This window comes from Podarcis tiliguerta (genome assembly GCF_965153285.1).
Source record: "Podarcis tiliguerta genome assembly, chromosome: 10".
Lineage (NCBI taxonomy): Eukaryota > Metazoa > Chordata > Lepidosauria > Squamata > Lacertidae > Podarcis > Podarcis tiliguerta.
Window position 1 is genome coordinate 22310652 of NC_139543.1, and position 12697 is coordinate 22323348.

At 41.5% G+C, this 12697-nt stretch overlaps 1 long non-coding RNA gene across 1 annotated transcript; it reads right to left on the reverse strand.

The window, feature by feature from the left end:
* Positions 1–2629: 2629 nt before the first annotated feature.
* Positions 2630–5707, reverse strand: LOC310658351. The gene is made up of 3 exons (XR_014502263.1): positions 5689–5707; positions 5069–5152; positions 2630–2691 (listed from the first exon to the last, which is right to left on the reverse strand). It is a non-coding gene; the product is annotated as an uncharacterized lncRNA (long non-coding RNA).
* Positions 5708–12697: the final 6990 nt, after the last annotated feature.

Below are 12697 nucleotides of genomic sequence, written 5' to 3' on the forward strand. Positions count from 1 at the left end.
GGCTTGGCAAGAAGAGTGGAAAATATTCCTCACTCACTTATGTTGTTCTTGTTTTTCTTCTCCTAACAAGGCCTAATTTGTGCAGGGATAAATTAATAGAGCAAAAGTAAGTTGTATGAACTGTAAGCAACATTTTAATACATACGCCAGCAACATGTCCTCATAAACTTCAGCGGGTCACTGGGGAGACAGATCAATATAATGTAGGTTATAGCTAACATCAAAAAGAATAGACATATCACAGGAAAAACTCAATCTATTAAAATTTTAAAGCATTATCCCTAGCATTGTTATTCAAAGCCTTTCTGCACAATTGTGTTCCCTTTTTGATGTGGAAACTTTGGGCTAAATCCAGCAGTCCTTAAACAACAACAAAAGCTACTCTTTCAGAAACTTTTTATGATTCTTGAAAGCACTATGTCATAACTCCACTTGAACACAGATTTAGAAAAAATTAGAGATGGGTCAAATCTGGGACCCATCATCCTTTCCCAAAATTTAGGACACAATTTACATTTTTGAACATAACTTCTTCTATTTTTTTCCTTCCTCTTTTGCACCTATTTATTATTTACTTAACAAAATGTATATACCGCTTGAATCTCTAAGCAAGGAGTTTCAAAGTATAGGTGCCAGCACAGCAAAAACAAACAAACCAAATTCTTATATCTGAAGAACAGGTATTATGTAGCACACAGGCAATAATACACAGGTAACATTTACAGTTCCACAGATCGAAGTGGTTGAGGAAGCACTAAATGTTTCTCCATACAAAATGAATAAATTTAAATAAAAATAAATCCTACAGATAGTCAATTATTTTGTACATTTCAGCAATATACCGTTCAACACAGTGCAAGTGTACAGTAATGTTTAAAAAGATATAATAAAACTGTACAGTGTACATCTCTAAAGCAGTGTGCAGTAATGTAACAAACGGAACATCAATTGTTCTGTTCCATTTGGAACCCTTTTTCTTTGTTTTATAGTTATAATGCTTTAGTTTCTTATATTTGTATATTCTACTATCGTAGTCCACCCTGGGACCTTATGGTGAAGGATGGGTAAAAAAAATATTACTAATAAAATGAGAAAACTTACTTTAAATGTTTGATGATATAAACAGGTCTTCACCATAGCAGTCAACTCTAGGGGCCAAGGCCCATTTGCCCCCCAATAAAATATTTGAGTGTGCCAGGCACCCCCAGAAGTTAATGGGCATTGCCATTCAAATGGTGTGCATGTGCCTGTCATGTGATCAATTATGCAGGGTGGGGCTTACCTGTCTCTCCCCCCCCCCCGCCATATTTTATTCAAGTTTGCCCCCCGGTATTCACCAAGAGCCAGACATTCTCAGAAACATGTAGTAACTAAACAATTTAACCCCTGTGTTGCTAACAATAGTCAGTAATATCCAAGGCAACACGATGACTAAATACAATGATACAATAGCAATATACACTCTTAATGGTGTCTCTTGAAAATATAAAACCAAAGCATAAGTCTTATAAGTCTCTGAAAGTCTTTGAAGACTATGCAAGTCTCTGAATGAAGCAATGTATCAGATTCTTATCTGGTGAAAGCAGCTTGTAAAGCTTTGTTTATGGTGTCCAACACTGCCAAAGTACAGTGGTACATCGGGTTACATACGCTTCAGGTTACATACGCTTCAGGTTACATACTCCGCTAACCCAGAAATAGTGCTTCAGGTTAAGAACTTTGCTTCAGGATGAGAACAGAAATCACGCTCCGGCAGCACGGCAGCAGCAGGAGGCCCCATTAGCTAAAGTGGTGCTTCAAGTTAAAAAAGTTTCAGGTTAAGTACGGACCTCCGGAACGAATTAAGTACTTAACCCGAGGTACCACTGTAGTTCGCAAACAGACATTGTGAACAGTGATCTGGATATACCCACTGTTTCGTGGAATTCTTCTTCAGCACAGCAGAAGGATACAGAAAGGCTTCATAAACTATAAAAAGTTATATTACAACAATGACCTGCATATGCATGGTAACCACAATAAACTCAAAATATTATGAATTATACACATAAACTATAATGTCAAAATAATGTGAAATCAAACCAAAGGTACATACCCCATCTATATGGTGGATGGAAAAGTATAACAACAATTGCTACGGAGCAGTGGTCATAAAGTTATGTAGTCACTGCTACTGACCATATGGTAGCGAAGATACAAAAAGCCAACCCCAGGTGATGCTCATAACAGGGAGATTGAGTTTAAAGGTACAGTGCAGTAACAGCCAGAAAATAAAGAATCAAATGAAACAATTGAGATCCAATAAAAGATTTGAGTGTGCCAGGCACCCCCAGAAGTTAATGGGCATTGCCATTCAAATGGTGTGCATGTGCCCTGTCATATGATCGATTATGCAGGGTGGGACTTACCTGTTCCCCCCCCCATATATTTTATTCATCTTTGCCCCCCTGGTATTCACCAAGAGCCAGGCATTCTCAGAAACACAACTGCTCCTGCAAATTTACACACACACAGCTTTATTGCGGCCCATAGACCCAAAACACACAGTTCTGCCAATTTAGACTATCTGTTTTAACATTGTTGTTGCTTTTTAAAAAATGCAGAGTCAACAAACATGTCTCACCCTTTGGTTAGATTTGCTCTGGTTACTTTGGTATGCTCCGCTGATTTGAATGTTAGTGCCATAGCAAACTACAAAGGAAAAACACAAATGGAGGGGAAATCATTATTCAAAGTTCCTATAAACTATCAAATAGGTTTTCTCAGATCATTCATTAAGTGGAAGATGATGAATGGGCTGTTGAATTATGGCCCTGTTTAATATCACTTGTATGGCGTTAGCGTTCTGCCCGGCAAACACAGGGTGAAGAGAGACATAGTATATAAAGAGGGCTTGCAGGGCAATCGTTGCAGTCCAAGCTCTTCTTTCTGGCCGAGCTGATGGATGAGCATCCCAAGATGTTTGTCTTGTGCCTCCTCCTCTTTCTCTTCTCCTGCGTTGGTTGGGGAAAGTGAACCCAGTGCCCTATGGCAGAGTGTCCGAGATGGCTTCTCAGGCCCCGTATAGATGCAGCGTGATGCGTAGCTTTCCCCAGATACAGCAGGAGATGGCAGGATTGAGCAGCCATGTGCAACACATCTGAGGGCTTGGCATGGGGAACGGCTATAGCTCAGTGGCAGAGGCTTTGCATATCACACAGAAGTCCCTGAGTTCAATTCCTGGTGTCTTCAGGTAAGGTAAAGGTAAAGGTACCCCTGACCGTTAGGTCCAGTCGTGGACGACTCAGGTTGCACACTCATCTCGCTCTATAGGCCGGGGGAGCCAGCGTTTGTCCACAGACAGCTTCCGGGTCATGTGGCCAGCATGACTAAGCCACTTCTGGCGAACCAGAGCAGCGCACAGAAATGCCATTTACCTTCCTGCCGGAACGGTATCTATTTATCTACAGTGGTACCTCAGGTTACATATGCTTCAGGTTACAGACTCCGCTAACCCAGAAATAGTACCTCGGGTTAAGAACTTTGCTTCAGGATGAGAACAGAACTTGTGCTCCGGTGGTGTGGCGGCAGCAGGAGGCCCCATTAGCTAAAGTGGTGCTTCAGGTTAAGAACAGTTTCAAGTTAAGAATGGACCTCCAGAACGAATTAAGTACTTAACCCGAGGTACCACTGTACTTGCATTTTGACGCTATTTCGAACTGCTAGTTGGGCAGGAGCAGGGACTGAACAACAGGAGCTCACCCTATTGCGGGGATTCAAACTGCCAACCTTCTGATCAGCAAGCCCTAGGCTCTGTGGTTTAGATCACAGCGCCACCCACGTGTCCAGGTGTCTCCAGGTAGGGCTGGGGGGGGGGGAATTCCCTGCTAAAAACTGCAATGAACCGCTGGCAGTCACTGTGGACCAGTGTTTCCCAAACTTGGCTTTCCAGCTGTTTTTGGACTACAATTCCCATTATCCCTGACCTCTGGTTCTGCTAGCTAGGGATGGTGGGAGTTGTAGTCCAAAAACAAATATGTAGCAAGATAGACAAACTCAGTCTAAGGCAGCTACATCTGATGGTTTGGCATATTCTGCATATTAATGCATTTAGGGGAAAGTATTGAAAACGGAATAAACCGCTATGTGAACGTAACCCTGATATGTAGCTGCTCACTATAGCTTAGCCTGACAAACTTACCTGGAAGGAAGTGATTCCAACAAACTCAGTGGAACTTACCTCTTGGTAGACATGTGTAGCATTGAACTGTTATTTATATTTTGCATTTGAATTGCTATTTTAAGATTCATGCAATTGTGCTGGTTGCATTTTATTTTTGTGTCTATGTCTATTTTGTTGCATGGTACTTTGAGGATCCCTGCAGAAGATTGGGATACAGGTATAAATAACATATTGTTGTTGCTGTCTTAATATATGCTTTGATGTATGCTTCAAATATTGTGCTATTTTTGGCCTGAAAACACAGCTTTATCATTGGATCAAACATGGAAATTGGAGAAGTAAATACACCTATAAATTTACAGGTGAGTAAATGTAGCAAGGTTGGCACATAGAAGTGATTGCATATATTTGTAAGGTTTTCCTGTAGTGAAATGATTTTTGACATTGTTTAATAAAATTTTATTTACGGCCCAATTCCCTCTCCCTTGAACTCTGTGCTGGGTTAACAATGCAGTAGACATTCAGATCGGAGCAATGGACTGAATGTTCTATTGAACAAGAAAGCAGACTTCATTGCTAAACAGAAACTAGCAGGACCATTAGACAATACGCCTAAACACGAACCCGCAGCATTTTGAAACATGGCTCCCAATAGGCACTATTTGGTATAACTGGATATTCTCTCCTCACCCTCCCCAAATACACCCATTGCACACATTTAAGAATCCATCAGACTTCATCAAACCAAACTCACTTTCCACAGCATTTCAAAACAACTTGCATGAAAAATTCAGAGACCTACCGAGAGCCCATTAAAAAAAAGGCTTGTTTTACTTGTTGTTTCTTAGCCAACAGCCTTTTCTCATTGTGAATATCTGCTGTACTAAACAGAAGTATTTAAGTTACCCTTCAGCTTATGCCTGATCTTCTACTGCAAAACCTCTCAGGCAGGATGTGTGCAGATTTCATGTCCTTTCACAGTGCAATTCACTTGGAGACAAAAGCAAGAGAATTTGTTTCAGCTGAACTGTTTCATTTTAACAGACACTTTCCAGCTGACTAAAGTTATTTTTGAAATTATGGAAGTCAAAAGGGAATTGGGAATTACAGTGATGCTTTTTTTGGATCATGGAAGGCAGAAAACACACATACATTTCTTACGTTAACTGCTATTTGATGATCAACATGGTTTATTCTTCAAAAAGTCAAGTTTGAAAATATTTTAATGTGTTGTCATATTTGCTAAGAACACCTTATTAGACACACCAATTAAAGGAATAATCGGATCAGACATCCACTATCATTTGCAGATAAAATAACCTTAAAATATATACTGTGTTTATTCTGGTAGACACCATCAAACTTCTTCCAGAAGTCTGTAGGGGTGAGTGTGTGTGAAGACATTTCCAGAAAGCACAATTTTAATGTAAAAACAGGGGGGAAATGTTGAAGAAAATTTAGAAACACAGATTCTGACAGGAGATGCTAAGCAGCACCTTGTTTTGTAATATTCAAAGGTTCCATACTGTCCTTAATGAAGTTGCAGGCCAGCTTACTGGAGCAAAAGGACAGACATCAGATCCTCTTTGCCATCCACAGCCTGGGTTGTCATTTGCAGTTTCTTTCACTGGGAAGAATCAGAAACACAGCCATGTACCCTAGCAGTGAGGCTGGCAAATGTGCAGCAGATTTGACTTTGCACGGGTAAAATCTAGGGCCTATTTTGTGCACAGTCTGCACATTTTGTGAACAGTATTTCCCATGTGCCCCATGTGCCCCATGTGACCAATTTTTAGAGAACCTTTCCACAGAGATAATGGAGCCAAGTAGTCAGTGCCATATTTTCCCCTGCTTCGTTGATAGTCTTCATTCCTGTAGCTAATGAAAAGGAGGGATTGCATAACTATGGAGAAGAAAATTTGCTCGGAAAGAAGGACCTCTCTCACTTTTAATACCAAGCTTGAAAAAAGGGGCAGAAGAAACCTATTGCGGGCAGCGTTGATTGGCTGGCGTCAGCCAAGACTCTCCCTCCTCTCCTTATCTCCAGAGCAATTATGGAAAAGGGGGTTGATGAATCTATAGCAACACACATGGTCTCCAACTGAGCATTGCCATTGTAAGTAATAGGGTAGTCTCACATACAGCTGTGTTCAACTGGGAACTCACAAGCTTAACTTAGTCTGTGGCCCATTACAGTTGAACCAAGGGATGCTGTTTAGTTTGCTGGTTCATATACCAGTTACGTAAACTGTGAATCCAGCTCACACAAGATATGATAAGCAATGAATAATTCACTCTGACTGCTGATGTAACATTACATTTGTCCTCATCCTAAGATGAATGGTCAATAACAGATGATCTCAAAATCACTCAGGAGTTGGATCTTCTAATACAAAACAACATCTAGAAAATTCTATAAAAAATGAAATAATGGTCAAAATCCTACTGCACAGTGGGAATGTTCTCTATGCTTTCTATACCCATCATGAATATTTCTCACTGTCCAGCTGTTCCCAACCACACAGAAATTTATTGTGGGGTACACGTGAATAGTGTCGTTATACATTTCAGCCACTATGTGACACTGGACTCAGATGAACTTGTATACGAATGGAGTTACGAGCTTCCTGTTCTTTTCTTGTTTGGGAGAGATAATAAAGTTCTAGTGCAGATTCCTGACTGGCAAGTCCTCTAAGACTTTCATGACAGCCCTTATATCATGGCACGGCAGAAGACAGCCCTGGAAGTATACCAAGCTCCATTGTTGGGTGCAAAATTGGTTAAACAGAACTGGATTGGGATAAATCAAAGCATGGTTCTTTTTCAGTCTTTCCTCTTCTAGCCAGACAAAGAAGGCACCTGACACCACACAAAGTTAAGCATACGTCGTATTTTTCATGAGCTCTCTGAAGTGGAAGGCAAAGATGGTTGTGGTCTGTCTTCCTTAGCTACACAAGCTTTCTGCTGGATTGGTTTACACCCACACTACCCCCATTAAGGTTCACTAGCTGTATACAGCAATCACCGGCACTCTGTGTGACCAAATATAAAAGCATCATCTTGGTTATCGGCTGCTGTATGAAAATTGAGGACATCAAGAGCAGAACTAGAAAATTACTCCAAGGCTAAACCTCTTTCCCACCCTGCTGTGCCTCTGTCACAGTTTGGCAGGAAAGAATGGCATATGCAACCATCCTGCAAGCACTGAAGGCAGTGAAGCTTTATTTCAAGAAGGAACAACACAGAGAACTCTGTTTTGGGGATATATTAGTACGGACATGCAGGTTTGTAGAGAGAGAGAGAGAGAGAGAGAGAGACACCACAGCTTTACAAAGTTCCAAGAACAACTTGAACAACTGGTTTCATCTCAAGTTGTAGTGAAGAACAGAAATGGCGCAACCTTTTACTCAGAATTCAAATGCTGAGCATGAATAATGCCTCTGTGACCAGGAGTGCTAGTTGGAAAGTAAAAATAAAATAAAATGAAGTGACTGGTGGTTGGGACAAAGAAATCTTAATTATCTCTCCGTAGTGTTATCTTACAGCAGGCACAGGCAAACACCGGCCCTCCAGATGTTTGGGACTACAATTTCCACCACCCCTGACCACTGGTCTTGTTAGCTAGAGATGATGGGAATTGTAGTCCCAAACATCTGGAGGGGCGGAGTTTGCCTATGCCTGTCTTACAGGAACATGCCTTGTGCAAACAAAAACTTGCTTCTACATAGCAATGTGGAAGGATTCTGTCTGTGAGCCCAAGGTGCACCTGAACACCAAAGTGCAGCTGCATGAAAGTATCTTCCTGGCCTGGCACTCTTCCCATTTATATGCTAGATGGGCATCACTTCAGGTTATGTAGTAAATATTGTTGCTACTGCAGTCAAAGCGAAATCCCCAGGAGACAATGTGCCAGGGTTTTACAGGGCACTTTTAATAATATATCATAAATTCTGGTATATAAGGTGACTTTTTAACCCCGAAAAAAGGGGTTAAAAAGTCGGGGGTCGCCTTATACGCCGGATATCCACCCCCCGCTGCTGGTGCGGCAGCTCCGAAGCAGCCACAGCAGCGGCGGGCTCGGCTCTGCACCGGGAGAGAGCGGCCTGGCGCGGAGCCCACCCACTGCTGCTTCAGAAGCAGCAGTAGGATCGACGGGCTCCACTCCATGCCGGGCGGCCTTCTCCCGGCGTGGAGCTGCCCAGCGTATTAGGCAACTGGGCTTATAAAATGAACCCCCAAATTGCAGCTGCCAATTTGGGGGGGTCGTCTAATACGCCCTGTCGCCTAATACACCGGAATCTACGGTATTTGTAGCAATCTTCTGCCGCTTTGGTGACAATTAGAAAGGGGCAGGCACAGTACCTTAAGAGTGCCAATCTGACCTCTTACTGCGGAGGAAGGCTGGGGAGTCCCTTACTCTCATTTTTAGGAGGAACAGGATTCTTCTCATCCCTGGGTGTTCAATCACGCACACCAATTATCTCCCTGCACTCTCTTCTCTTCTTCCTGCTCCCTTGCTAATAGTAGTCCCAGTTCTAGTTGCCCACCAGAGGTTGGCACCTAGGCAGCTGATTGAGCAGGCACACAGTTCACCTGTTCATCATCTTCCCTGCTATAGTGAGACATATTGTCTTTCTATGTAAAATTATAGCCATTATTTCAAAATTGGCAACTACACGTATAAATTAGCATATGCAGATTTCATCAGTCCACTTTTGAATGATGCGTTTTTCTCTTCCGCTATTTTGGCAACGCCTAAGTGGTGGCCACCCTAATGCAATATGGCCCCAAAGGATGGCGCAAGGAAACCAAGAGCTCATGCAGATATTCAGTTCCAGCTCTTCCGATAAGTGTTCCACAAAGCAGTGTTCTCTTAACTATAGAACATGGTATTTACATGTTTTACAACTTTAGTTACCATAACAACAGAGGTCCTCTCTCTTGAATTGCTGCACTCAAGATTTTCTTGAGAAGATGCTTAAAACATGTCATACAGAGTAGCACTAAATGAAGTGCAACACAGAAAGCACAGAGAGAGCGTCATAGGCTTTTTAAAAAAACAGAATATTTTCATTAAATACCACAAAACCTTTTAACCATTTGTATTTCAGATGCAAATTAATTTGTTTAGAATGTATTTGGCAAGCATGGAAAGAATTTAAATTGGAATAGAAATAGCTTTCACCTACTATGCTGCTATCCAACTCTTGATAAAATCAAATCATAATCTCTACTGGAATTTTAAAAATGAAGTTTTGGGATATTTCTCCCAAAAACATCCCCAGCAAAACCAACATTTAGCAAACATCACTATAGGCCCTCTCTAAGGAGAATGTACCACTACCTTAGAAATAGATCTCCATTACTGTTGACTCTGTTTGGAGAAAATAGATTGTTCCAAGCAACTGAAAAGATAATTTCAAGTCCAGATAATTCTCCTCAAGCCACCCCATTGAGTTTCACGTGTACGTAGAAAGACAGAGTGCAAGATACTTCACAGTTTACTACTCTCAATACTGTTGCACAGCTGAATGTCGCTCATTAAGGGAACGCAGGAGGGCCTGGGTTTGCCTACCTTGTTGCAAATCATATACTGTACAGTCTTTTTCAGGGCCATAAAATGGCTCTGTGCACACACATTTACATGCCATGTTTCGCCTACCTACTTCCAGCTATCATCAGCCTCCTTTGGAGTGATTACAGTTTATTGCTGTTAATAATACCAGCATCTGGGAAACTGGTGGCAAGGGGGTGGGGAATATATTGGGCATGCAAACAAATCTAGGTATTTCTTAAAATGGCCATACACCCCCCAAAAGAAGAAAAAACCCACACTAACGTGCCAATTAATATTGTGTTACACCCATCACTGGAAAAACAGCAAGCACAGACATAATTCTCCTCCTGGAACTTGGGTCCCATAATCAAATTGGCAGTATGGCCAAGACAGGTGAAAGAAAACACAGAGCAGAATTAGGGGATCTTATGCCTGGGCACTGTATACACCCTCTGGGCACAAGAAAATAAGAAGAGCTTGTTGCCCATCTAGCATAGCATCCTGTTTTCACAGTGGTATATCCTGCCACCAGGAGCAAAGCAGGAGAGCTTTCCAGCAACTGGTCTTGAGAAGCATTACTGAGCAGAGGCAACGTCTTCCAAAGAACATGGGGTGGGGTGGGTTAACGCAATGTCCTGACATTGCTCTGAACCCGGCTCCGTGTTTTGCCTCAGCAATGGGTGATGTGTCCCCTCTGAAGAAAGATGGGTGGGGCCCAAAGAGCCTCGGCCCCCTGGAGCCAGCACCTATGTTACTGACTCCAACTGTGGAGGCAGAACATAGTCATCAGGAATATATACCATATACTGATTGGAAACCTCCCAAGCCACACCCTTCAATGACCCTGCTTTATGTCCTCTTCAGATGGTTTTGCACTTGGACAGAGGATGGAGAAAAAGTGTGTGTGTGTGTGTGTGTGTGTGTGTGTAGAAACGTGTGAATTTTGCATGGCTGAATCTAGTTTACTGTACAAAGGGATCAGTCACAGCCATTGCCCCACCCACCATTGTCATGAACCTCCTGGAAAGTTGTCCTCAAAGGACCGTGGACCTGATAAAGGCCACCTTACATCTCCCATTGTGTACAGGCTTACCATTACTTTAGCTAAGAGTTTCCTACTACATCTGACATGAGGAAATGTGGTTTAACTGTGGACTTCAAACCATGTTATGAAACTAGAATTGGGTCCAGATTTCATATTGCAGATTGGAATCCAGGATCAAATCAGAGTCTCTCACTTACCGTAAATTAGCTATCGCAGCACCAACTACTACACGAGGGAAGGAGGGAAGGGAAGAGCATACTTGCACAATTTTCATCCTTGGCTTAATAAACCATGGTTTACTAAACAGGATTGTTAAGCTGAATTCTTCCAGTCTTACACATGCACATTTTCTTTTACATTTTCTATCACACTGAATTGTGGTATTTTGTAGTCACTTTGCTGTTCTGAAACAAGCATTTTAACCAGTGATGTACCTCATACTGCAATCTTTGGTATGACTACAGGGGATGTTTTAGGAATAGAATACTGCTACAGAATGTTTGTTTTGATGGCACAGAGAAAACAAAGGCACATTTCCTAGATGCAGCAAAGAAATTAGTGGTTTTGGCACATCTATGTGCAGTCCCAGAACACTGCTATGCTTTCACACAAACAAGCTTTGAATCACCCTTTGAGCAGAGGACAGTGGCAATCCTAATATTAAACAGTTCTTTTCAGTGCTTAATTCTCAAAAAAATGGGAGCTACCAGGCAGAACACAGCCTTGACATCACACCTTCTGACCTGTAGGTTGTGCCCTATTGGTAGGAGGTGTATGTAGACTGTTTTATGTTTGATGATAGAAATAAACTTGATAGTTTCAGATCTTGGCTCTGGAACTGAAAGCTCATTCTAAGGACAGGTGAACCCTGGTTCAAAAAATAAAGCTCTCATTTTTCCCCCAAGTGGAAGCAGTAGCCTGTCCTATAGATACGCCTATTCGGATTTTGTTAACAAGATTTTGCATATATATATATATATATATATATATATGTTGGCATGTGCATACAAATAAAAACAAATGCAATTAAGCCAACACCTGCATTTGATTTGGATTTAATTTATTCCCAGATTTAAAACGCAAGTTGTGGGATCTATTTTTTACCTTATTGCTTTGCCTGCCCGCTTTATTGTTTCATTCTGTGGTTTTCTGTTGAGAACTTTTTATACACGGTATTTTCTTCTTAGCCATATTTTATTGAAATGTCAACTAGCACCAGCATCCTCCTTTCCATGGATTTTTGAAACTTAAGAGATATCTTGGCTCTAACATGATACTTTAATAATGTTGCCAATCCTCTGATAAGTTGTTCACATCTGATATTTAGCCCCAGTACCTAATGCTTGAGAATCCACATTGATTCTCTTCACGTTCTGCTGCTGCATTCCAAGATCTATGAATATTAAGTTGTGCTTGCCCCAAAGCAAAAGTATACTCACTAAGATATTTGCTGAGATCATGAGTCTCTGTGCCCCATTTTTAAAACAAAGGCATTAATAAGGAAGCAGTGGAAAAATGTAAGGCATTCAAAAATAAGGAAAATGGAAATTCAGTATTTTTTATTATTAAAGGAAGGGGGGGGAGTGATGGTTCAAAGGACCCTATTCTGAGTTGTCCTGAATAATTGAATGCAAAAAAGAGCAGCATTCATGAGGTTGGCACAGAATTATCTTTGCCTAGAAACACTATTCCATTGGAACAGAAAAGTTAAAACCCCAGCTGTGGAAGGTGGTCAGCTATGTCAAAAGGCTTTGTGATAATTCGATCCTTTGAAATGCTCCGGAACACGTATAGGCCTCTAATATCAATGGGCAATACGCAGCCTTGACATCACAGAATGTTTATCGCTCAAGGAGCTCTGTTAAGTTTCAAGGCTTTAGGAAAATAAAGTAGGGAGCAGGGCACCATGGGGGGGGGTGAAGGCCACTCCCCA